The sequence below is a fragment of the Phalacrocorax aristotelis genome, chromosome Z (genome assembly GCF_949628215.1).
Source record: "Phalacrocorax aristotelis chromosome Z, bGulAri2.1, whole genome shotgun sequence".
NCBI classification, from domain to species: domain Eukaryota; kingdom Metazoa; phylum Chordata; class Aves; order Suliformes; family Phalacrocoracidae; genus Phalacrocorax; species Phalacrocorax aristotelis.
Window position 1 is genome coordinate 76,432,682 of NC_134311.1, and position 27,905 is coordinate 76,460,586.

Sequence of the window (27,905 nt, forward strand, 5' to 3'; positions counted from 1 at the left end):
CCAAGAAGGATCTTGCAAGTCAAGCTCATATTAGGTTTTCTAGTTGCTTTTACTATCAAGTTTTGGGTAAGAAAAGGAATTAGGAGGAGTGGAAAGGAAGAAGGTCAGGCACTGATATCTCTGGTGACCAATGCCAGGACCTGAGGGAATGGCAGGGAGATGTGCCAGGGGAGGGTTAGGTTGAATATTAGGAAAAGGTTCTTCCCCCAGAGGGTGGTGGAGCCCTGGAACAGGCTCCCCAGGGAGGCATCATGTCACCAGCCTGGTGATACTCAAGAAGCACTTGGACAACACCCTCAGAGACCTGGTGTGAATTTGGGGTTGTCCTGTGCAGGGACAGGAGTTGCACTCAATGATCCTTGTGGGTCCCTTCCAACTCAGGACATTCTATGATTCTATTTCCCTAAAGTAGCTATGTTTTTCTGCATAAATAAGAACAGTGAACAACACTGGACAGGTGTTCATCTGACCAAAATATGCTATTCCAAATTACTTAGATGTCTCAAAGCTGTAAGAAAATTTAGACCCAACACACAAAAACCTAGTATTTCTGGTCAAACTAATAAATTTAATATTTTTTTAATTTTAATTTTTCCCCAGTGTCCTGCAGATCTGGCTCTGAAAGCACAGGCTGGCTGTGTTAAGAGCACCAAAGGACAGGAAAGCACATTGAAACAGATATCTCTTCCCTAGCTAGAGCAGAGCTCAGGACCTTTGTGTGCCCCTGCGCACAGAATACAGTGTGCTGGTAGCTACTGCTTGGAAGAAGAGAGTAAGCACCGAGAAACACTGATTAATAACTACAGGTCATTACTCTGAAATCCCCACAGGGAATGTCACTGAGTGGGTAAAGCAGTTAAGAAAAGTAACCACGGTCTTCCTGTAACTGAAAAGATCTACTTTAGTTAGACCTGATGTGCAGGGAGATGGAGGAACACCTCTGGATAGAATATAAAAAGCAGTGGGGATGACACCAGTAACTTGGTTAAAAGTTCTGAAGCTGTGAAAGCAGAATCAGGAAGCCAGTGGCCTGTATGACTAAATTAAAATGGGATCTTAAAGGTGGGCACATGGAAGATTTTTCTTAATAAAACAGATGAAAGGAAATGGGTCGATGACAGCTGTAAATTGATACTGACCCAGGATCACAAGCTGTCCTTGGCTCAGTTCCTTGAGGCACCATGAATACTCCTGGAGTCCCACTGAGATCAGAAGTTCAAAAAAGGATCCAAAATATGGAAACTGATACATCCTGCAATTGATCATTGCTTCAGAGATATCAATACTTCCTGTGACATTAATAATGCAGAATACTGTGAACTATAGGATGGATAGAATTGGTAATGGATTTTCTAGCAGAAAATGCAATTTAAATGCACTTCAGGTTAGGAGGAAGGAGATTTAGTAAGAAATCTTCAGGTTTTGCCTAAGACTCCCATTCCATACCAGCATCTACAATTAAATACCTTCTTTCGGGTCTGTTTAACTGGAATTAGGAGTGAATGAATATTGTCCCAGGCTAAATTAATTCATCAATAAATTGTTTGATGCTGAGAGGAAAAAAGGCAAATCTTGGCCAGAGCTGTACTCTCCAAACTGTATTGTTATCTTTTGTGCTTTTGTGTGTAGTCTGTTTTGTTGATCCTTTGTATAGTAATTAGCTACGTGATGGTTTTGGACAGTCCATAAACTCTTAATCACAATCAATGAACACCATAGAAGGCCAGCTCAGGAAGCTGTAGTGGATGGTAGGACAGAGTGTGATAGAGTTTGTATTTCTTGTCAGCAAACAAATATAACTTTTTTTTTTTTTTACTCTTTTTTTCACATAAAGGCTGGAATCCCAGTGGTGTACCTACCTCTACCCTTTTGGTTTAAGAGTTATGCAGGACAGCTCTGGTGAGTAGGCCATGGTGGAAGAGAAGTCTGATGTCAGACTGCATCAAGGACTCTGTGCAAGCTGTTTGCTTTTTCATTTTAAATGACAGCTTGTTCTGGGACCTTAATACATACACATATATTTTCCTCTAAAAATTAGCAGTCATTCCCATTCTCTCCTCCGTTTTCTTGTATAAGACATGAAGCTAATAAAATTAAAAAGTCAGGAATAACATTTTTTGCCTTAGAGAAATGCTGCAACAAGATGATATCACCAGGTTAAACCCTTTTACCTTGAATTGGGCATGAATAATTCAAACCTTCGTATTATTGTTCAGCCACATAACCTTGTCTGTCAGTCAGCAAAGGCCACCCTTTCTGTCCCTGTCCAAATTTAATAGGTGTTGATTCCCTTCCTCCCCACTCTGCCTTTTCTTTCTGAGACTTAAATATACATGGACATGCTGCTTAGCTGTGGTGACTTCCTTCTGTGCGAGTCTCCACCTGACAAACTTTATCTCTTCCTATTTCATCAGTAGCTATCAACAATCAAGATGCATGAAAGCTTTACTGATTGTGCATTATTGAAGTAATAATGAAATGCCTTGTTTGAACCTGCTTATTTCATGAGTAAAAAAAATCCAGCATAAAATTATTAGCAAACTGTACACACCTCCAAATGATACCAACCGTGGTTGCAAATTTTGCAAAGAAAGTACACCATAGCTAATAAATATTTGCAAATGATTACTTGATTAGGTCTTTTTATAAACACTGCTTGTGGTCCTAAAAATAACTAACTAACTAAATAAATATAATAATCTTTCAACATATAATTTTTCCAGATTTAGATTCTGTACAAAGTGTAAGCAAGGAAAATATATGAAATATATACATGAAAAAAAATGCATGTTCTTCAATATTTGCATTTGTTTAGACTGAAGTCTAAAATCTGATGCCATTCACGTGCTTATGAACGTGAACTGAAAAAAAACCAAACCCCATCCCCAATTTTTGGCTGAGATACAACTCATCAATCAGTTATCTTGCTTGATTTGAATGTAAGATGACATGAATTTGTTTGTCGTTATGTTTGTACAGCAGTTCTTGTAATGGGGTCCTGGCCCACAGCTGGGATTCCTGGGTGCTATTGACACAAACACAGTAAAGAACTTATCCAGAGTGATATCTTGCGTGTCAGAATAAATTCACAAGAAATCAAAGGCAACAAATCAAATCTGAACCAAGACCTGCATCCAGAAAAAATAACTTACCTGCCCTATCTCTTCATGTTACAATGTGTACAAACCATGTTCAGGTTTCTTCATTTTGGCTTTAAAATTTCTTAACAAATTTGTCCTTTCATGCATTTCTCCTCTTGCATTTATAGTGGCACAAGAAGAAGAGTGAATATGGCCAAATATGGTTCCTATATTTTACTCCTTTGTCTGGATTACCAACCAGGAAATTTCAATGGTCATCCAGTTCATCTCATCTAGTATAGCAACGCGACCAATGTATTGAGGGTGCTTTAATTCTAGTTATCCCCAAGATCAGAAAAGGAGACAGTTTAAAGGTACTTTTTCCCTGTTTTAGGCAATGACAATACCCAAAATGGCTACATCTTGAAATATGACTCAGTTGCCTTTTCCTGACCTGTTTAGACTGGTTGCATGCTGCTGCTGCCACTTTGGCACCTGCAATTCCTTTGAGGTTGAAACCACAAAGTGATTCTGGCTTTTCAGACTCAATGCGGTACAACAGCAAGGCTGTCCTCAGTGACAAGAAAACAGGGAATTTTTGTAGATTCCCTTCACTGCCTTTACTGGCAAATAAAAAAGGAGACAATCTGCATTACAAAATACTTCATAGCTTATTTAAAGACACAGGAAAATTATTAGGCTGTAAACACGGGTTTAACCTACATTACATGACCTGTAATAGCAGCTGTAAATTTTTCAGCCTATTTGGAAGCAATTCAAGTCAGAGATGCGTAGGTGAGCAATGTGGGAGAGAGAGTACAAAGGTGCAATGCATGGCTTGAAATCTAAACTCCTCCAAATTTTGCCAAAGACAGGAGAAAATAGTAATAAAAGATTTTTTTTTTGTTGCTGCAAAATCTCACAGCCTAGTTAATGAAGGTAAGGCAGACAATCTCGGTGTCTTCTCTTTCAGGCTGGGTGAATTTTTTTTCTTTGTAAGCTACTCTTCAAGCAAATACAAGATTTTAGGTTCTTAGCAAAAGATAAGTGGGACAAGATTATTTTATACATGATCCTACTCAGGATTCAAACTTTTGGAGTTCTGACCGTACAATGCCTTACAGGTCTTATACAAGCCTGCTAAGCCACAGTAAAATGGGGACTTCAAAACTTCTTCAACGAATATTTAGCCCATTAAGTATTCTGGCTGAGAAACGAAAATTAAAAAGCTCCATTTGATCTAAATAAGCCCACCTTACTTTTGAAGTAACTTCTCACACAGGTCTTAAAGGGCAGTGTTTGGGACCAATAGAGGGGTTCATCTTTACATTACGGACAGCAGATCTGGAACTTCAGTACAGACATTAAAACTTATATGCATTTCTCAAAGGGAAAAAAATCACACTATGATATTGGAATTAAAATCATGTTTCTAAAAAAAAAAAAGAAAATGCTCAGTGTGTGACTTTGTAGATAAAACAGTGAAGATGATTGCCACGCTTAAATAATAATGAGAAAACTTCATTTTTGGTTTCTACATGTCATGCTAGACCCACAGATTTAACATGAGATGCAAGAGTGAATTTTCTCTAGAGAAACCAAGCTTTCTTTGTGGTTTATCGTAATGCTCAAGGTGTAACTAAAAGTAGACAGTGTTGTCAGACAGCTGTCAAGGTGCTGGAAGCAACAGCAATTAGAAATCTGGAAGGTGAGTTAAGAAAACAGGGGAAAAAAGGCACTTGCTAAAAATTAAGAATTTTTACTTTAGAAAAAGACAAGGATTAAAGGGAAAGAATTTTGATTGGCATCTAGAACAGAGAAATTGGGAAAAGGGAAAGAGTGGAAAAAAAAGAAAGGGAAAAAATAAAAGGAAAAACAACGAAATATGAATACAAATACAGAAAGGAGAAATATAAAGAAATTTGAAAGAAGAAGTAGAGAATAGGGAAAAAAAGGACAGAATAAATACATTCTGTCATCACTAGGACCCAAACAAATGACCCAATTAAATACCATAGAGCTTAGATAAAAGGCAGAATTGTCAAAACACTATTAATACAGCCAATGGAAGCATGGAAAGATTTAGGTACATGTGCAAAACCACAAAAAGTCTAGGGTAGAAGGTCACCATGAAGCCAATGAAACCCTACATACTAGCACAGCTTCCAAAGCCACTTCTGCTTCAAGATAAAATAGAAAAGAGACAGCATACTGAAACAAGGGGAAAATTGTCAAAATCTCAGCTCCTGTGGAATCATCACCTTTCATTACAAAGAAAATCTCAGACATAAGATTTTTCCCTTGAACTGGAAAAATAAACACTAAGAAGTGATGAAATCCTGCAAAGTCTCCCATCCTGTTCTAATTTTTCTTTTTCTGTGATTGTATTATGAGATAGACCTTAATATTCTAGTCTCAGGTTATTTTTTCCTCACAAGCATTCATTCATTTTGTACATTGGCAGGGTAGGACACACATCATACCTTCAGTATCACAGTTTATTTTCTCTCATTCATTGTGCATGCCTGAGGCTTTTTACCTCTCACCATCCAAACCCTCCTTAAATTGTGACCTCTTTGTGGACTTCTCCATGATGCTCACCTCTGTAGTATCCAAATGCCTAGCAGACATGCACAAATTCACTTCTGCAAACCTTCTGTGAGGCAGGGCAGCATTTCTTCGAATCTGCTATTGAGATGAGCCACTGGGTGTTACTGATGTGCAACCTGATTCAAGGGCCTGTTTCAGACTGAAAGAAATCAAAGGAGTTTCTCTGTTAAGTTAATTGCATTTTGAGTCATCCTGTGCATCAAGAAACTGTTGTCGTTTGGTTTACATCAGCTCAGAATACACCTGGGTTGGCCACTAGAATGCTAATTCCAACATTTTATGCTGTGCAATACTTAAGGGAATACTGTGAGTTATTTCTATAGTAATAAGGCCTAACTAGTATTCTAACAAAAAAACCTTGAGCTGAGACATGCTTTGGCAGCAAGAACCAGTGAGGGTCTATTCTCTGGAGGTAGTTTGCATGCAGCCACCCTGGTTTGAAGCCTAAGATAAATTACGGACCATTGTGTTTGCTTGCTCCAGCAAGCAAATTGTTGAGTCCACCCTTACAGACACAGCCTAAAGAGACTAAATTGAGAGCAGCTGCACAAAGTGATGCACCTGGGTATACATGGCTAGATTGACTCTTTAGGTATCATACAACAGCTGGAAACCATCTTACCTAACATGCACGTCTGAAACCTGGTTGTTTAAGCTAAGCAAGGTCTGGGCTCTCCCTGTTGACCCATGAAGGACAGGCATCATGTCAGAGTGACTCATCTGAAGCGTGGTGCCTCTTTCCCCATCACAACTTCTCTCACTATGCATTATGGGACACTGGTCCATTATAAATAATATTAATACTCAAGAACAGTTTTGACCATTTCCTTTAAAATCTGTTCCTCTTTCAAGTTACATTTTCAGGGCTGCTCATACAAAAAGCAAAACCAACATATAAGCAAACCTGCATGGAGTTACATAAAATCTTACTCTTTGTTTTGATTAGGGACTGTTTTAAGGTACCAATTTTCCCCCAGCCGGTGATAAACTTTCAGTGGTGTCTGTTGTCTTTAAGGAACCATGAATTTAGCATGGGGATGGCTTGCACTTCCAATTAGGGGATCTCTGGCAACTGGTCAGAGTTTAATTCGCATGTCTTAAAACAGTTAATATATAGTGGCATTCAAGCTGAGGCTAATCATCCACAGACTGCCCATACAAATGATACAAGTTAAAAAAATGTGTCACTTAATGAGCCTGAATCAAACCTCAGTTAAATCAATATACAACATACACAAACAACTGTCCCTGACATTAATAGGGTTACTTTGGATTTACCACTGGTGCAACAGATTGAGACCTGTCCCGTTATATTGCATTAATTATGTATTGCTGTTACAAGCTAATTATCTCCCTGATTGTCTTCTGACCGTTACAAAGGTATCTGTATACCCAATCCCAATCCTCCTTGTCATCCACACTCATTAAAATTAGATAATAGCAGAACACGAGGACAAGTTTACATCATCAGAGCAGCAAATCGTCTAGCCCAGACTTCTGCCTTCAACACAGGCCATGAATAAATGTCTAGGAACAAAGTGAGCAAGGCAAACATATTTGATATAGGAAGGTGTCAACGGGGCAAGATATCTAGATAATTTAATCTAAAATTAAAATATACTGAAATTTAGAAGATTATAGGATTAGGTTTTCACAGAGGAGAGATTAAAGGTGGAAATAATAGAAATAGTCATCTTAAGAATTATTAGTACTTCTTTTCTGACAGCTTGAAGAGGGCCAAAATAATGGGTCTAATTTTTCAAATACTGTGAACAAGAAACGTATATAAAATAGAAAACTAACATTTTCAGGTTTTTTCTTAAGCATTTCACTTCTTCATTTCAAAATGCTGTTCCTTGCTTAAAAAACTGCCAAACAGCAATTTTTTTAGAATATTAATTATAAATTACATATATTTAAGAGAACAAAATTCCTCCTTAGGTCTGAAACTTTTTTAACTTTTGGTAATTAAAAAAGAATAATTATTTGACATCTGTTGCAAACAATTATTTGTTATTATTAAGTCTAGCATTTTGTGGCTAGATAATGAACTGAATGATCAGTTACTCCCACACCTTTCCAAACAGCTGGAATGTGCAGAGCCTTAGTATCCCAAACTGACAGGTATTTGCTTCTGGAAGATGACAGGTGAAGGAGTGCTTGAGAGAAGTGGAAAAATAAGCTTATCTTGTAACACTCCATAGATGTGTATGAAGGTGAAAAAGTCAGATAGAAAACCCTGTTTCAGTGTTTCCTGAGCACTCCTTTCTCAGCACCTACAGCCAATGCTGCCCGGCTCCTTGGCAGGTGCTCCGTCACTGGAGGATGATCCCAGGAAACTTTCAGGAAGGAAATATTTTGAGGAAAAGAGAAGTAAATGATGGGAGGAAAAGAAAAAAAAAAAAAAAAACACAAAAAAGGTCTGTAAGTGGTTACAGGAATGCAAAGACCAGAAACAGCAAGTGTCACTCTGTGCCTCTGGAGATCCACTAGTGACGAGAGTACGTGAGCAAACCCAGCAATGCAATTCTTATTGTGGACAGGCATCAGGTCTGAAACCCGGGTCAAAGTCAATTTCCCCAGCCTCTCTCTCCTGAAAAAAAAATCAGGACCTCTATAAACTTTCATGTTCAAGTTATGACCTAAAATATTTAAGACACAATAAAAATATCATTAATAATATGAAGCTTCTGATGCGTGCAACAAAGTAACTGTTGAAATTAGTGGAGTTCTTCTGGTATGAAGCTGTATTGTTACAGTGGTGAATTGGTCTTAGGTTTATGCAATGATGGGCTTTTAAGCTCACAAGGCAAGCAAATCAGAGCTGAGCAAGTTTAATGAAGTCTTTTTGTATATGTGTTTTGAAATGCAAGAGCTGGTCTTATAACTGAAAGAGCTGCCTTAATGAAAACGGGGAAGGGAAGATCAGAGAAAGATTTATTTCCTATATTCTTACTGTATTTTTCAGTTATATATATTTAATTTCATAACCTCAAGAGTAATAGCAGGAGCAAATATTTCGCTAGGCTAATGCATTATTAATCGTAGAATAAAGTCAGGGAACCAGACAACTTTGGCACCTTATTCTAAGACCACATGAAAAACGCTGCACATAAATGACAGGCAAAATAAGCAACCTGGCATCTTACTGAACACAGAACATGATGTGTTGCAAAACCAAGAAGCAGCCCTGATTTATCCAGTGGAACTTGACATTTCCTACAGGCCAGCATTGGCTGAACATTAATTAAAGCTTCGCATTAAAGTGTTATCTCTTTTTTCCCCTATTGTTCTCATGGTCTGTAACCTATTTTTCTGAAATACTGCAGTTTTGTGGATATGTATAAAACTGAATGACAGACCTGAATAGCTGACTCCAAATGTCAGTATGTTCCTGGTAATCAAAACAGAGACTTCTCCTTTATTAATAATGTTACAGTTTCATGCAAGTGCAAGTTAAATCTGTGGCCTTCAGAAAGTCACTAAGACTTCGAGAGAAAGGTGGATTTTAAAGAAGAAAAATAAAGATGAGAAAAATATTTTTTTCCTTCTGACAATTACTTCCTTTCCTGTTGATGAAGAGGCAGAAAAGAAAGAATTCACTTTCTTTCAAATATCAGTTGACAATATTATGACATTTTGCCTCGTTCTTTGAAATTCAAAATACAGAATTGCTCTACTCTTGAATGACACATATGCACACAGCATTGCCACAGCTTCCTGCCCAAATAATTAGAGTCCTTTGTACTCTTGTACCAAGGGTTAAATGATGGCTTGATTTTTCTGTGCTCATACAGCTGTTAGCACAATGAAGGAAAAATCCTAAAGAAAATGCTGCTAATGTTTATCTTGTCTAACTCTAGCCAGTTAAAACTAAGTGTTTCTAGTCATAGCCCATTATTTAAACTGTCTCCACAGTCATGGGAGGGAGCAAGATACCACCAGAGAGGAATTCATCCAATCCTAAAATAGATATTTAAAATGTGTGCAATAAATCATTATCTGAAGAGACTTTGTTCTCTCCTTTCATTAGAGAGGAAATTTAGGTGACTACCTTAATTAAATGACTAATTTTTATATGGCTAAAGTTAGGTGAGGTGAATCCCAGATGAAAGGAAGAACATTACAAAGCTAATTACACTTTCTTTTTTTTTTTTTCTTATTTTTTCTTTGTAAACCTGGAAGGAAAAATTCCATGCTGGGCATCTGAATGTACTTCTGCTGCCTGTGAAAGGGGATACAGATAGGTACAACACTATGAATGCTGTAGGAAAAGAGGTATCAGGAAAAAGAAAGGGAAAAGTGTCCAAAAGGTGATTTTTTATGGACCTGGTAATAATTTGGGGCAAATATAAAAGTAAGCTTACACTACAAAATCCATGCCATACTTGTATTATTCAGAAATTTGTTTAGATTTCTAAATGGAAAATAATTTGTTGGGATTCCCATTGGTTAAAAGCATACATCTTGTCAAACTGTATCTCGGATTCCCCTCATGACTTGGAGGAAGTAGTCTGGGATATGTTCAGACCATCTAAATTCCAGCCAAGTCTGTATTCTAGTTAATACAGAAATCTTATTTCTCATTCACAGAGCTTGTGGAAGGTGTGTGACACAGAGCAATTCATGTCCTCAGAATACAGCCCTTGTATCCTTCATGACCTAATCTCCCCACCTGTAAGATAAGCGCTCTGATACTTATTTCTCTTGCAAGGGTGTTAAAAAGCACATATACTAACTCCCAGCATTTGCTTTTCATATACCTTGTACAGGAATTGCTAAAAAAATAAAATATATTGAAAATTATTAATGCAGTCATATTTCTGGAGCTTGCTTTTATGCAAGAGCATGAACTAGTAAAGAATAAATATCAATTCATACATTAAAAAATCACAGCATATTAAAAAAATAATCAAAATCTTCAGGTATTGTTATAATTATATATATATATATATATAAAATTCACCAGATCTGAGAAGAATGACATAAATTTTTTTGTGATTGGACATAAATTCACAAAATATAAAGGTTTCATTTATCAGCATCTTCTTCCTCCTGCAGTTTTATTCATATAGTATTTATACAAGATACTGAAATTAAAAAACAGTAGAAAGATTTAATGATCAGTGAAGAGCTAGAAGGAAAAACAGAAGAATAATTTTCTGCCATATATATTCTAAGAAAATAGAATTAGTATGAATACTGCCACGTAAGACATTTTATTCTAAGGCACAGAAAATTTGTTTTCTTTCAGTGACAGACTAACTTCTGGAGTCAACCTCAACTCTAGTTACCACCTATGTATATTTGAAGAAATGTAATCTGGCCCCAGGAGTCAGATTCTTCAGTGCAGAGCTGGAGACCCATAGATGAACAATGAACTGAGTTTTAGCATCCATATTCAGGTAAAAGAAAAAGTAGCATTTGTAAAAGATCACAGAATCACAGAATGGCAGGGTTGGAAGGGTCCTCTGGAGATCATCTCATCCAACCCCCTGGGTGAGCAGGCACACTCAGAGCAGGGGCACAGGACCACGTCCAGGTGGGGTGTGAATGTCTCCAGGGAGGGACCCCACAGCCTCTCTGGGCAGCCTGTGCCCCTGCTCTGGCACCCGCACAGCAAAGGGGTTTCTCCTCATGTTCAGGTGGAACTTCCTGTGTTTGTGCCCACTGCCCCTTGGCCTGTAATTGGGCACCACTGAAATGAGTCTGGCCCCATCCTCTTGACACCCATCTTTGAGATATTTGTAAGCATTGATGAGATCCCCCTCAGTCTTCTCTTCTCCAGGCTGAACAAACCCAGGTCTCTCAGCCTTTCCTCACAAGGGAGATGCTCCAGCCCTATGATCATCTTCGTAGCTCTCTGCTGGACTCTCTCCAGTAGTTCCCTGTCTGTCTTGAACTGGACCCCCCAGAACTGGATGTAGCACTCCAACTGCGGTCTCAATAAGGCAGAGTAGAGGGGGAGGATAACGTCCCTCGCCCTGCTGGCCACACTCCTCTTAATGCACCCCAGGACACTGTTGACGTTCTTGGCCACAAGGGCACAGTGCTAGCTCAGGATCTCCTCGCTGCCCACCAGCACTCCCAGGGCCTTCTCAGCAGAGCCGCTCTCCAGCAGGTCAAACCCCAACCTGTGCTGGTGCCTGGGGTTGTTCCTCCCAAGGGGCAGGACTTTACACTTGCTCTTGTTGAATTTCATTACGTTCCCCTTGTCACAGCTCTCCAGCCTGCCCAGGTCTCACTGGCTGGCAGCACGGCCTCTGGTGTATCAGCCACTCCTCCCAGCTTGGGATCATCAGTGAACTTGCTGCGGGTACGCTCTGTGCCTTCATCGAGGTCACTGATGAATACGTTGAACAGGACAGGACCCAGCACAGACCCCTGGGGAGCACCACTAGTGACAGGCCTCCAACCAGATTCTGCCCTGTTGATCATGACCCTCGCTGCTCTGCCATTCAGCCAGTTCTCAATCCACCCCACTGTCCACTCCTCTAACCCACACTTCCTTAGCTTGTCTATGAGGATGATATGAGAGAGATTGTTGAATGCCTCACTGAATTTGAGGTAAACAACATCCACTGCTCTCCCTTCATCTACTCAGCCAGTCACATCATAATCAAAGACTATCAGGTTGGTTAAGCATGATCTTCCTTTGGTGAATCCATGTTGACTACTTCTAGTAACCTTCTTGTCCTCTACATGCCTGGACATGACCTCCAGGATGAACTGTTCCATCACGTCTCCAGGGATGGAGGTGAGGCTGACTGGCCACTGGTTTCCCACGTCCTCCTTCTTGTCCTTTTTGAAGATCGGAGTGACATTTACTTTCCTCCAGTCCTTGGGCACCTCTCCTGTCCTCCATGACCTTTCAAAGACAATGGAGAGTGGCTCAGCAAGAAGGTCCACCAGCTCCTTCTGCAGTCTTGGGTGCATCCCATTGAGGCCCATGGATTTGTGAGGATCCAGTTTGCCTAGGTGATCTCTGACCCAATCCTTCTCAACCAAGGGGCAGTCTTCCTTTCTGCAGATTCTCTCTCTCTCCTGGGGGCTGGGGTGCCTGAGGGCCAGCCTTAGTAGTAAAGACCGAGACAAAGAAGGCATTTGGTAACTCTCCCTTTTCTGCACCCTGCGGTGCCAGGGCCCCTTCCTTGTTCAGCAGTGGGCCCACTGTATCCCCACTCTTTCTTTTACTGCTGATGGTTTTGTTTCTGTGCTGTCTTGAAGTGTGGGATATGCAAGGTGTTAATGTGCAAATTTTCTGAGAGAAAAATATCCACACGGATGACAGGAGAACATGTCAAAAACAGGTAATAATGTGTATACTAGGAGTTGTTCACATCAAGAAATGAATCCCTATTGCTAACTTCCATATAAACAAAAGGGAGAAACAGTCCCATCCCCCAAGCATTTACGATCTTCCAATCTATCTCACTGAATTATGAGGACCCTTCAAGAGAAATGCTATATATCTGTGAATGTTTTTTGGAAACAATAATTTAAGCAAGTCTGGAAGGACAAGTCTGACATTTGACATTTGACTGATTTTCTTTCTTGCTAGAATTTTTGCTCAGCTACAGGGTCTAATGTGCCCTCATTTACATCTCTGTTCTCAAGTCTTACACACCTTTCCCAGGCTTGTCACGTATCTTTAATCTTACTTATTCCTGTGATTAATTTTCCCCATGCAAATCTTTTTCCCTGTCATGACACCTGAAGCAATCTCTGGGGCATCTCCACCCTCTATATGCCCCCAGTTCATATTTAAGGGAAGGAAAGAGACATTTTGAAGGAACATGTTTAAGGATCTCTAAGAACATAAAAATATAAGACCAGATATAGTGTCTCCAACAGCAGTCAAAACTGGATGCCAATGAGAAAGTACAATGCCTGAGCAAGAATGTATGGTTCCATCCCTAATCTCTCTCCCAGCCACTTACTAGATGAGGATAAAAACATTTGAGACAGGAGTGGTTTCCATGCATTACTGCATGGAATTAATGGATTTTCCCCTTGCAGCCTTGTTCAGTCTCTTCTTGATCCCTTGCCAGCATTTTCTATGTGCAACAACCCAGGGAAAGGAGTTCCACAGCTGAATTTCTAAGCTTATATATAGAAAATCCCAGGGACAAATATGCACTAGGAGTACACTGGAGCTGCAATACATGACCAACAATCATTCTTGTAAGTGGGACAAATCAGGACCAAATGCATGGTATCATGTAGTGGCAGCAGAGAAGACCTTGCCGGTAAATCTGTGCTTGATCCCTGAGTGAGATCTGATTTTTTTTGTACGTCTGCATGTGTGAAGCTCTGTGCTGCCTCACAGGTTGGACCTGCCTTGGCAACACACATTGCTCTCTGACCCACAGGCTCTTAAATCCTCTGTTCTTCAAGTCTGTTGGAGAGTGCTTTCCTATCCTCTTATCCTCATGTGGAAATACACGTGTAAAAGAAGACAAGAAATTAGTATCCTTTTGCTTTATAATGTCTCGTCTGTCTTGTAGCAATGTGAGGAAATGACTCCACTCTGTAGTGCTCTCTTAAAGTGACACCTTTCTACTCACAGTGAGCAAGACTCAACCTCCAAGCATAGGTTAAGTAAGTCCCCCATGTGTCTACTCTTGCTTTTTGGATGTCTAAAGCCTCAAAGTGACTTTTTTGCTCTGGAAAAAAAGCCATGATCCCTAAACTACAGACGTCAGCAGGATTATCTTAAAAATAGGAGAATTAACAAACCAACCAGGCTAACATGGAATATGTGTAAGAGCTACAAAATGTAAAGTAAAATGTCTGCAACATAAACTTATGATTTTTTAGTGAAAGGATCTGACCCACTTGGAATTATCCCATTAGTGCACATTCACAGGGCAAAAGGCCTGCAAATATAGGTTCCAAGGGAAAATTAGAACTATGAAAATATCTAACACACAGTGAAGAATAGGGGTAGGGGTCTCTTTCATAAGGGATCTAGAGCAGAAAAAAAGAAATGCTGCCTTGGTTTTAAGGTGATGTTTCCTGTCACCCTTCTCCCTCCCTCCCTTGACTGAATGTAACCATTAATTGTGTGAATTGAACAGTTGCTATGGCTAAATTGGACAGGAACCTCAGGAGGTCAAAGCATTCCTGCTTGTTAAGGCTACTGACACATTTTACGGTTTTACAAAATGTCAGAGTCCATCATGTTGTTAACTTTGCTGCTGAGGATTCTGTCTCTTGTAAAACACTCACAGCTGCCTTATGAAACTTTCAGGTAAAACCTTGAATCTGCAACTGAGACAAAATTTCCGCCTCCTGGTTTCTTTTACATTTTTGCTTACAAGCTTGTCATGAGCCTGTGGAAGTTTATTTCTTTTTTACTGCGTCCATTTTTTTTTTTCAGGCAGAACTGCAGGTTCAGAGAACTTGAGCGATACCAACCTCCCTTGCTTTCCTACCATTGCAACATCTCAAATTGGTGAAAAGAAGCAATTAAAGTAACCACTAGGGTTTAAAAATTGGCATTCAGCATCTGTTGTGCCTCTATGGCCATGCACAGCTGTCTTCATTCCAAGGAAAGTGCAGAAGTGTGTACAGAAGTGTGTAGTATCTGGAATTCCAATGAACTGAGTTCTCTATGAAGAATGCTGTGATGGCAACTTCATTTCAGTCTCCTTTTTTCAACTTCAAGGTAGCACTGCACCAAAAGGGATTCAGACAACAGAAATACTAGAGAGATATTTTAAGCACTGTCCTAAATAATTAATTCCCTAATCCACAACATAACATAACCAGTTCTCAACGTTTTTGTGCTCTAGTAATAGTTCTAATATTTCATCACATAAAAAATCTGTTTGTATTTGTCTGGAAAAATACATTTTTATTACAGCACGTTGTGCTAGGTTTTCATATAATGACAGAATGCCTTAGGTTGGGAGGGACCTTTAAAGATCATGTAGTCCAACCTCCTACCATGGGCAGGGACATTTTCGGCTCAAAGCCCCATCCGACCTGACTTTAAACAATTCCAGGGATGTGGTACACACAACTTCTCTGGACAACCTGTGCCAGTGTCTCACCATCCTCATAATAAAGAATTTCTTCCTTATACCCAATCTAAATCCACTGTCTTTCAGTTTAAAACCTCTGCCCCTTGTCCTATCACTACAGGCCTTGGTATAAAGACTTATCCTTCATCCTTCCTATAAGTCCCCTTTAAGTACTGAAAGGCCACCATAAGGTGTCCTCCAATCCTTCTTTTCTAGAATACACACACAGAGAATACACAGAACTGTACAGGTTGACAAAGACATTTAAGATCATTGAGTCCAACTGCTAACCTAAGACGGTGTCATGGTTTTGGCTGGAATAGACCTAATTTTCTTCACTGTAGCCGGTGCAGTGCTGTGTTTTGGACATAGTGTGAGAATAATATTGATAACACACTGATGGTTTAGTTGTTGCTGGGTAGTGCTTGTACTTTTCCAGCTTCCCATGCTCTGCCGGATGCACAAGCCACCGGGAGGGGAGGGGGCACAGCCAAGGCAGCTGATCCAAACTGGCCAAAGGGATATTCCATATCATATGACATCATGTCCAGTATATTAACTAGGAGAATTTGGCCAGGGGAAGCAGCGGTCGTGGCTCGGGGACTGACGGCTTCAGTCGGTGGGTGGTGAGAGGTTGCATCACTTGCTGTTTGGGTTTTTTCCCTCCTCCTGAGGTTTCACCTCTCTCTCTCTCTCTCATTATTTTCTTTTTCATTATATTATTATTATCATTACTGTTTTGTTTTAATTATTACACTGTTCTTATCTCAACCCATGGATTTTCTTACTTTTGCCCTTCTGATTCTCTCCCCCATCCCACAGGAGTCGGGGGGTGGTGAGCGGTTGTGTGGTGTTTATTTGCTGACTGGGGTTAAACCATGAAAGACTGCCAGTTCACCACAAAACCATGTCCCTAAGCACCATATCCAAACATCTTTTAAATACGTCCAGGGATGGTCAGTCAACCACTTCCCTGGACAGCCTGTTCCAACCCCTGACAACCCTTTCAGTGAAGCAATATTTCCTAATAACCAATACAAACCTCCCATGGTGCAGCTGGAGATCATTTCATCCTATCCTATCACTTGTTACTTGGGAGAAGACACCAACCCACACCTCGCTACAACCTCCTTTCAGGTAATTGTAGAGAGCAAGAACGTCTCCCCTCAGCCTCCTCTTCTCCAGGCTAAACACCCCCCAGCTCCCCCAGCCGCCCCCCAGCACACTTGTGCTCCAGACCCTGCCCCAGCCCCGCTGCCCTTCTCTGGACACGCTCCAGCCCCTCAAGGCCCTTCTTGTCCCCAGGGGCCCAAACCTGAGCCCAGCATTCGAGGTGGGGCCTCCCCAGGGCCCAGCACAGGGGCCCCATCCCTGCCCGGCTCCTGCTGGCCACACCAGTGCTGACACAAGCCCGGGGGCTGGTGGCCTCCTTGGCCACCTGAGCACTGCTGGCTCATGCCCAGCCGGCTGTCAGCCAGCACCCCCAGGGCCTTCTCCACCGGGCGCTTTCCAGCCCCTCTGCCCCAGGCCTGGGGCGTTGCCTGGGGTTGGTGTGACCCAAGGGCAGGACCTGGCACTTGGCTTTGTTGGACGTCAAACAACTGGCCTTGGCCCATCCGTCCAGCCTATCCCCATCCCTCTGTAGGGCCTTCCTATCCTCAGGCAGATCAACACTCCCACCCAAATTAGTGTCATCTGCAAACTTACTGAGTGTGCACTTAATCCCCTCATCCAGATCATTGATAAAGATATTAAACAAGACTGGCCCTAAAACTGAGCCCTGGGGAACACTGCTTGTAACCAGCTGCCAAGTGGATGTAGCTCTGTTCACCACAACACTCTGGGCTCAGCCGTCCAGGCAGGTTTTTACCCAACAAAGAGTACACCTGTCCAAGCCATGAGCCGCCAGCTTCTCTAGGAGGATGCTGTGGGAGACAGTGTCAAAGGCTCTACTGAAGTCCAGGTAGACAACATCCACAACCTTTTCCTTATCTACTAAGCAGGTCACCTTGTTATAGAATATCAGGTTGGTCATGCAAACCCACGCTGACTGGGCCTGGTCACTTTGTTATCCTGTACGTGCCATGTGATAGCACTGCAGATGATCTGCTCCATAACCTTCCCAGGCACCATGGTCAGTCTGACTGAAGCTCAGATTCCTGGATTCTCCTTCTGGCCCTTCTTGTAGATGGAGGTCACATTTGTTAACTTCCAGCCAACTGGGACCTCCCCAGTTAGCCAGGACTGCTGATAAGTGATGGAAAGTGGCTTGGTGATCACTTCCGTCAGTTCCTTCAGTACTCTCCGGCAGATCTCATCTGGCCCCATAGATGTGTGTGTCTAGGTGATGAAGCAGGTTGCTAAACGTTTCCCCTTGGATTATGTGGGCTCCATTCTGCTCTCCAACCCTGTCTTCCAGCTCAGGGGACTGGGTGCCCAGAGAAAAACTGATCTTACTATTAAACACCAAAGCAAAGAAGGCATTAGGTACCTCAGCTTTTTCCTCATCCTTTGTCATTGTGTTTCCTCCCACATCTAATAAAGAATGGAGATTCTCCTTAGCCCTTCTTTTTCTGCTAATGTATTTATAGAAACGTTTTTTACTGTCTTTTATGGCAGTAGTCAGATTAAGCTGTAGATGGGCTTTTGCCCTTCTAATTTTCTCCCTGCATAACCTCGCTGCACCTTTGTAGTCCTCCTGACTTGCCTGCCCGTTCTTCCAGAGGTCATAAAGTCCCCTTTTTTTTTGTGAGTTCCAGTCAAAGCACACTTCAGCCAGGCTGGTCTTCTTCCCCACCAGCTTGTCTTATGGCACATGGGGACAGTCTGCTTTTGCATCTTTAAGATTTCCTTCTTGAAGAAAGGCAAGCCTTCCCGGCCTACTTTGACCTTAAGGGCTGCCAACTAAGGGACTCTGTCAATCAGTCTCCTAAACAGGCCAAAGTCTGCCCTCTGGAAGTCCAAGGTGGCAGTTCTGTTGACACCCCTCTTTACTGCTCTGAGAATTGAAAACTCTTATCATTTCATGATCACTCTGCCCAAGCTCGCCTCCAACCATCACATCATTCACAAGTCCTTCTCTGTTCGTGAACAACAGGTCCAAGTGAGGTGCCTTCCCTAGCTGGCTCACTCACCAGCTGTCTTTGTAAGCAATCTTCCACACACTCCAGAAACCTCCTAGGGTGTCTCCTCTCTGCTGTATTGTATTTCCAGCATACATCCAGTAGACTGAAGTCCCCTACAAGGAAAAGGAGTAGCAATTGTGAGGCTTCTCCCAGATGCTTGTAGAATAATTAATCTGCCTCTTTATCCTGGTTGGGTGGTCTATAACAGACCTCCACCATTATGTCTGTCTCCTTGGCTTTCCTCCTGATTCTTACCCATGAACACTCAACCCTATTGCCACCATCATTAAGCTGTAGACAATCCAAACACTCCCTAACGCACAGAATTACCCCACCGCTTCTCCTGCCTTGCCTAATCCTCCTGAAGAGTTTATAGCCAACCATTGTAGCACTCCAGTTGTTTTGGTCACCCCACCATGTTTCCATGATGGTAACTATCTCATAGTTTTCCTGCTGAACAATGGCTTCCAGTTCCTCCTGTTTATTGCCCATGCTCTGTGCATTTGTGTAGAGGTACTTCAGCTGGGACGTCATCTACGTGACCTTCTTAGAAGAACACCCCTTAATTCACTGATTCACAGAATCACAGAACAGTAGGGGCTGGAAGGGCCCTCTGGAGATCATCCTGTCCCACCCCCTGCTTGAGCAGGCACACCCAGAGCAGGGGCACAGGACTGCATCCAGGCAGGGTTTGAGTGTCTCCAGGGAAGGGACCCCACAGCCTCTCTGATCCAGTTTGCCTACGTGTTCTCTAACACAATCCTTCTCAACCAAGGGGAAGTCTTCCTTTCTCCAGATTGTCTCTCTCTCCTGGGGGCTGGGGTGCCTAAGGGCCAGCCGCAATAATAAAGACTGAAGCAAAGAAGATATTCAGTAACTCTGCCTTCGCTGCATCTTGCATCACCAGGGCACACACCTCATTCAGCAGTGGGCCCACTGTATCCCCAGTCCTTCATTTACTACTGATTTATTTGAAGAAGCCCTTCTTGTTATCCTTGACATCCCTTGCCAGATTTAGTTCCAAGTGGGCCTTGGCCTTCCTTGTTGCATCTCTGCATACCCTGACAATGTTCCTATGTTCCTCCCAAGTGGCCAGTCCCCTTTTCCACATGCTGTGAACCTCCTTCTTCTATCTGAGTTTTTATTGAAGCTCTTTGCTCATCCATGCATGTGTCCTGGCTCCTTTGCTTGACTTCTTCCTCACAGGGATGCACCAATCTTGAGCTCAGAGGAAGTGGTACCTGAATACTTACCAGCTCTCTTAGACCCACCCTGCCTTCTAGAGCCATGAGATTCCCCCAAGCAGGTCTTTGAAGAGGCCAAAGTTAGCTCTCGTGAGGTCCAAGGTTGTAATCCTACTTGTTGCCCTACTCCTACCATGCAGTATCCTGAACTCCACCATCTCATGGTCACTGCATCCAAGGCTACCCCCAACTCTCACAACCTCAACCAGACCTTCGTTGTTTGGTAGTATAAGGTAAAGCAACACATCTCACCTCGTTGGCTCCTCCACCACCTGTGCCAAAAAGTTATCCTCGATGCTCTGTAGAAACCTTCTGGATTATGCATGGCTCACTGTGTTGCTTTTCCAGCAAGTATCAGATGGCTGAAGTGCCCCATGAGGACCAGGGCCTGTGACTGTGAGGCTACTTCCAGCTGTCTGTAGAAAGCATCAATGACTTCCTGATCAAGTGGCCTGTAGCAAATGCCCACAACAGTGTTGCCTATATTTGCCTGCCTCTCATGTTTTACCCATAAGGTCTCGACCTGTTCTTCCTCCACTCCAAGGCAGAGCTCGATGCATTCCAGTTGCTCGTTCACATAAAGAGCAAATCCCCCACCTTGCCTTGCTGGCCCATCTTTCCTAACAAGTATGTAGCCATCCATGACAGCATTCTAGCTGTGTGAGCTATCCCACCATGTCTCTGTAATTGCAGTGAGATCACAGTTCTGCAAATGCACACAGACCTCTAGTTCCTCCTGCTCTTTTGAGGTGTTTCACCAGTTTTCCCCTCTTGGCTCCTATGACCTCAGAGCCCCTAGCTCATCTCTGTACAACTTCAACTGTGTTCCAGTGAAACCAGAGCATCTCAGAGACCCAGGAAGAGTGCCATTGCTAACAGCCCATCCCTCTAACATTGACATGTCATTCCTCAGCTTGCCTCTGGCAAGCCTGATATTAACCCTTTCCCCCTTTGGTCTAGTTTAAAGCTCTGTCAATGAGCCCTGTGAGCTCATGAGCAAAGATCCTCTTTCCCCTTGGAGAAAGGCTAAGAAAGTCAAGCCTCTCAGCCTTTCTTCATAGGAGACATGTGGCAGCCCTCTGACCATAATATGATTTTTTATTTTATAGGTGCTTGTATTTTTTGTAGAAGATTTTTTTTTGTTTGGGATTTTTTGTCTTACTAAGCCTAGAAGTTGGTGTCCTTCACTTTTCTTTGCATTTCTTCTTCAAGATCATTTTAGGAAGAAATTTTTTCTGGAGTGTGAACTAGGACACATTTAACAAATGTCATAATAATGTGTCATAAAAAATGTCTTCACTACCACCTCACAACTTCTAGCAAAGGAGCTAAAAGGGCTCTGTAGATACCATCTTTATACTATGACTGTGAGAAAGATATTATGATGTCCATTCTGATAATGGAAAAATAAGAAGGGACAAATGCTTTGCTGCACTCCCACACCAAAGCTGGTGCAGAGGATAGACAATAAGAAACAAGACTTCTTTTTTCCTGTCCTGCATGTGATTTAATCTTTCATGCCAGCCATTGGGACAGATATTAGTGTATATTTTCAAGAAGATCATAACATGACCTTCAATATCTTTTTGCTTTTGTGTTGAGGCTGGGTGAACTGAAATGTTATGAAATCAAGTGCTGAGCACTCCGCTATGAAATATGTTTCTTCCTAAAACTTGTATTGTGGAAGAAGCTATAAGCCCCACTCTGGCCAATGGTTTAATTGCTCTGAGTATTAAATAAGAGCTGCAAAAACTCTAATACCACTGCCATGAATAGCAAGACCCCAGAAATGAGCTGAGCATACCACTGTGTCCCATGAGCTATATCTACACTAGAAATCTAAACAGGACCTGAATATTGTGTTGCATTCAACTCTGTTTAAGGTATAGTAGTTAATTCCAGGCATGCTTCCTGCACAGTTCTAGCCCTTGAGAACTTATCCCAGTCTCCTAGATAAATAGATATAGGTGTAGCATGACAAAACAATGTTCCCAATAGCAGCAAGACTCAGGTCACGTGTATCTGGGGAAAAGCAGATTTAGCTACACAGGTGCAAGGTGCTGTGAGGTCAGAGAGCCTTGAGAATGGGATCCATTGTCAGGTAGTATCCCACTACCCAAGCAAGCTCCAACGGTGCTCCAAGTTAATAAAATTAAAGGATACCTTTTCACCAGTCACATCACAACTAGGGATAATTGGTGATGAAAAGATCAATGTTTCCCCAGAAAAATCTTAAAATGGTGACCTTTGAGAAGCTCCAGTGAGCAGGAAGAGCTAAAAAATTAATCTCCTGTCACATCATTCTCCAAGCAAAGGATGCATTTTTCAATATTTGTTGAGTCACACTGCCTGGGAGATTGAAAAGAATATATAATTTCATTATTATTATTTTTAAGCTGAGCACATGCATATGTGCACGGTAGGGCTGTTTTTCAGAATAACATCACAAGACATTATAGAATGTGCAGAACTATATCTGTAGAAGAGTGGGTCTTTGTGTGCGTGTGTGGTAATCATAATCAGTCACACTGTATTTCTGCCTTGGGGTACACAAGCTGAAAGAAAGGGTGAGAACCACTGTTATAGATAATCCTCTGTAATGATTTTCTTTTCTTCAGGACAATCTCGACAACAGCACCTTGCCCTAGGAAAGTTTTCTTTGATCTGTTTTGTGACTGAAATACAAACTCCTTCTTTTTTGTTTGCCTCTCCTCAAATTAATGATCCCTGCAATAAGGGTGCCCTGCCCAGGAGTGTTTTCTCCAAACAGATTAAAAGAAATAACAAAGCTAAAATTTAGGATTGATAATTGTGTCTGAAACATGGGAGGGCACTTGGTCTTTATTTGCTTTTCTTTCTGTTTTTTTGAGTATGCTGTCATGTTCTGTTATACAGATTGTCTAGTTGATATAATTTCGGTTATCAAGAATATAGGCTATCAGCACTGTTAGCAGCAGAGGAGATCTGAGGATTTTTAAGGCATTCATTATGGAGACAATTTTAATGAAAAAATTATACAACGTAACATACAAATATGCATACTAAAAGCAAGCTGTTATCAGATCTCTGTGGCTTGGTAAAGTAATCTACAAGTTGGTAAAAATTATGTGGGTTTGTGGCCGTTTTAAAGAATCTGGTAAACCTGTCTGCTGCTGATTGTCCTGGTTTCAGCTGGGATAGAGCTAAATTTCTTCGTAGTAGCTAGTATGGGGCTGTGTTTTGGATTTGAGCTGGAAACAGTGGTGATAATGCGGAGGTGTTTTAGCTGTTGCTAAGTAGTGCTCACACTGGTCAAGGACTTTTTCAGCTTCCCATGCTCTGCCGGGTGCACAAGAAGCTGGGAGGGGACACAGCCAGGACAGCTGACCCCAGCTGACCAAAGGGATATTCCATGCCACATGATGTCATGCTCAGTATATAGAGCTGGGGGAAGAAGGAAGGAAGGAAGGGACATTAAGAGTGATGGCATTTGTCTTCCCAAGTCACCATTAGGTGTGATGGAGCCCTGCTGTCCTTGAGATGGCTGAACACTTGCCTGCCAATGGGAAGGAGTGAGTGTTTTGCTTTGCTTCCACATGCAGCTTTTGCTTCACCTATCAAACTGTCTTTATCTCAACCCATGAGTTGCCTCACTTTTACTCTTTCAATTCTCTCCCCATTCCACCATGGGGGGAGTGAGTGAGTGGCTGCGTAGTGCTTGGTTGGTGACAGGGGCTAAACCACAACACTGATACAGATACTCAAAAGTCAGAATGGCTGCACGTGCTAAACAACTGAAACCCAGTCCAGTATCCTAAATACATGCCTTGGGATGACCGATAACATTCAAGGATTTTGCTTGGGTATGACAGATTTAGCACAGAATCGCAGAAAACCCAGGCTCCGCTGGAGTGGCTGCAGGAAACAAGTGAAATGTTTCTTCTGCTTGAAATAGCAGCATGTACCTATATTAAGGCAATTGAATCCTTACCTTTGTGGTCTAGGTGCACTTTTCCATGGCTTTGCCTTTCTGCATTCTTTTGTCTTAAAAATTTAAATATAAAATTCTTAAAAAAAACCAAACCAAACAAAAAAAACACCCACCCACAGGACATTTATAACATCGAGCTGTGTTTTCCTGGATAATTTTTGTCCTCTCCCTTAAAAAGGGACAGATGATCAAGACTGCAGGACCATCAGTGTGAGAACTTTAGGAATTCTTGATGACTACCTGCTGTCCCTCAAATCCTCTCAAAATCTATGCTGTAACTAGAAATGAGGATAAATATTATTTAACCGTATGCTTTTCAAGTTTGTATTTTTTCACCTACAATTTTCCTTTAGCAAAAACAACAGAACAGAACATCTGGAAATGTAAGTCCGAATTCCCACAATGGTTGAGGCTAGAAAGATTTCTGAGGCCATCTAGTCTGAAACTGCTCAAACAGGGTCACTTAAAGCAGGTTGTTCAGGGCCATGTCCAGTCAGGTTTTGAATAGCTGCAAGGATGGAGACTCTACAACCTCTCTGGGCAACCTGTGCCATTGTTTGACCACCCTCAGAGTAAAAAAAAAATAATTCTTACATTTAAATACAATTTCCTGGGTTTCTGTTTGTCCCTTTTGCCTCTTGCCCTGTCACTGGGCACAACTGTGAAGAGTCTGCCTCCATCTTTAGTCCCCCCACTTGTCCCACCAGATATTTATGCACATGGATAAGATCTCTCAGAGTGCTCTGTTCTCCAGGCTCCTCCAGGAACAGTCCCAGCTCTCACAGCCTCTCTTAATACCTCAGATGTTCCAGCCTCCTCAACATCTTTGTGGCCTTTCACTGGACTTGGTCCAATGCGTCCATTTCTCCAGTACAGGGGAAACGCAGTACTCAACACAGCACCCCGGCTGTGCCTCACCAGTGCTAAGCAGAGAGGAAGGATCACTTGCCTCCACCCGCTGGAAACGCTGTGACTAATGCTGCCCAATGGGGCTGTGTGCTTTCTTTTACCATGAGGACATTACTGGCTCATGGTCACCTTGTTGTCCACCAGGACCCCCAGGGCCTTCTCTGCCAAGCTGTTTTCCTATCAGTTTGCCCCCAGCTTGTGCTGGTACCTTGAATCATTCCTCCCCAAATGCAGGACTTGGTACTTCCCCTTTTTGAATTTGAGGAGGTTCCCATTGATCCAATTATTCAGTCTGCTGAGGTCCCTCTGAACAGCAGAGCAACCCCAATGAAGTGCCATGCTGTATGGTCAATACAGTATTCACATGCCAGTAGGCTTGGACAGAAAATCTGTGAATAAACTAAATTACAACTGCTACTGTTATATGTATTACTATTTTGTTTTCCTCTTACTTACTGACTTACTTACAGTAATAACTCAAAGAAAATCATCAACTGAGACTTAAATGTAACTCAGTAACAAAAAAAAACATGAGAGTGTTGGGGACCAAATGAATCTCCTGAATGGTACAAAAAGAAAGAGAAGTTAAGATCTTCAAGCCCTTCCAAGAAATGGATGTTTTTCTCTTACCGTAATTTTTTTCACCAACAATTTCACAAATTCTTTCTGAACACTAGACAATGTTTCTTAATTAATCACAGTGATTTCTTGATCCTAAACTTAAAAAGAAAAAAGAAAAGATTTGTAGACATGTATTATTTCCTTTGCTATTTTCTTGAGACAGATGATAGCAGATTCTACATTTCTACAATTCATGTCCTTGTCTTAACTCCAGTGTTATAGGATCCAAAGTTAGGGGCTCAGCACCTTTTTTGACTCTGAGCAGCAAGAACATACAGAAATAAAATCACCACTTACAGGTGAACAGAAGTCAGTTATTTTTCCCCAACTAGCAGGCATTAGTACTGGATTATTTAATTAATAATTATTGTTAATAATAATTGTTATTACTCTATTTCTACATTTTAAATCACCATTTCCTTCTAGCACAAGACATACTTCAGTGCAGTAGACTTTGTCTTTGGCTTCACCACAGCATATCAAACTTTAACTAGAGGACAGTATATTGAGAATCTTGCTCACTTCTCATGCTCAATTAACCTTAAGTCTCTCTTTTAAGCACATGTTATAAAATGTGTCAAATAAGCAATGGCTTTCTAATGTGGGTTCCAGTTTATTCAACATTTAACTGGGGTCATCAAACTTATTTTATCAATAGTTTTATTAGTTATCAATATCTAATCATTCTTGTCTTGCTGACTTTGGTCAAGCTAAATTCAAACTTTGCCCTACATGGAAGAAAATGAATGACTGACCTGGTGAATATGATACTGCTGTTTTACTACATAGCTAGAGTAAATGTAACTTTCATGAAGGTTTACAGTTTATTGCTACAGCAAAAAAAAATCAGCAATGAAATTAACTGTCTTTTAATTTTGTTTTAGGCTCCTTCTTCCAGTGCCTGGCTTTGAAAATTAAAATAATCTTGCTCCAATATTAAATTTCAGGATGCTTGCTGCCTTAAATCAGGAAAGAGTAGAGAAAGCAAAGCAATATCGTGTGGTAAACAAGTTAAATTACTATTGCCCAGGGCTACCAAATAAGTGTCTGGAATAGTGACAACTTGCTGTATTTGTAATATTTTGTTTAGAAAAATTAACATTATGCAGACATGTAAGTAACAAAGAACTAAATTGCCATGGAAGCTGTGGCACTGATTTCTTACTTCCTTAAACATCCAAAACAACAGACACAGACTACTCTCAGGGAAGACAGGCCTTTAGGAAGTAAAGCTGATATTAGAATATTGAGCTAGCATCCCCAAAAAGAAGATGAACCAAGTTTATACCCCAGGAGCCATTTAAGCTCAAATTGGTTCTGACAGCATCATTATTGAATTACTTATTCACATGATTCTAGCAAATTAGAGGCAGGTTTCATGTCATGGGGTGCTATCCATAGTTAAAATACATGTCTACACGCAGATTTTTGCTCCAAATCTTTGAGATGTTCCATGGAAACAACCCCTGAGTCAGCTGACTCTTCCTCTGCTTTCAGCAGAGCTGTTGGGACAGGTGAAATCCAGACGTATAGAGCCATTGGTCAACAGGTTTTACATTTATCTGAAGACACAAACAGGACACATGAGCAGGATTAGGGTCACAGGTCTGTTAATTGATAAACCAGATATTTTAGCAAAGCAGAGCTGGTTGTGAGCGTCTGAAAAGATAAAGACTTTATGATCCTTACGAGTATCTCCCATTGTGGAAGGTGGTCTCTCCCCAAAAAGCTCACCTGGTTTGCCTTTCCTTTCATTCTCCAAGGCATTGCAGGAAAACTGTTAGGAAACAGTGAAACAATATATGAAAAAAATCCCACTGTGTCACTGTGAGCCATTAATCATTTAGGTCTGTTATCTGCAAACGGGGTGGAGAATTGTGTTCATATTTTTTCTGTCCTTTTGTCATTAAGTGCAGTAAATTTTGTAACTAGGCTGATAAGCTTTTAAGAAGAGCTTGTACAGTGGAAATGGTAAACTGTATAGCACAAATGGAATTCAGGCTGAAACCCAGATGCTACTGAAAGGAGCTGAAGGTGTAATGTGCACAGACACATCAAAAGTGAAATTTGTCAGATGAAGCCAAGCAGTCTGGGGGAGGTGGCACTAACAGCTCTAGGACCATAATGTTGCTGAGCCTTTTGTTGTCACAGCACTCTTGACAACAGACAGTCAAGGACTGAACTTTTCATTTATGAATTGTGTAAACCACCTTTTCAATAATCCTTTGACTAACAGAGACAGCTTTACTTGGAAGAGACTTGCAGCTTGAGAGAGCACCTGGCAGTGTCTGGGCTGAAAGATGACAGAAAGCAGAAAA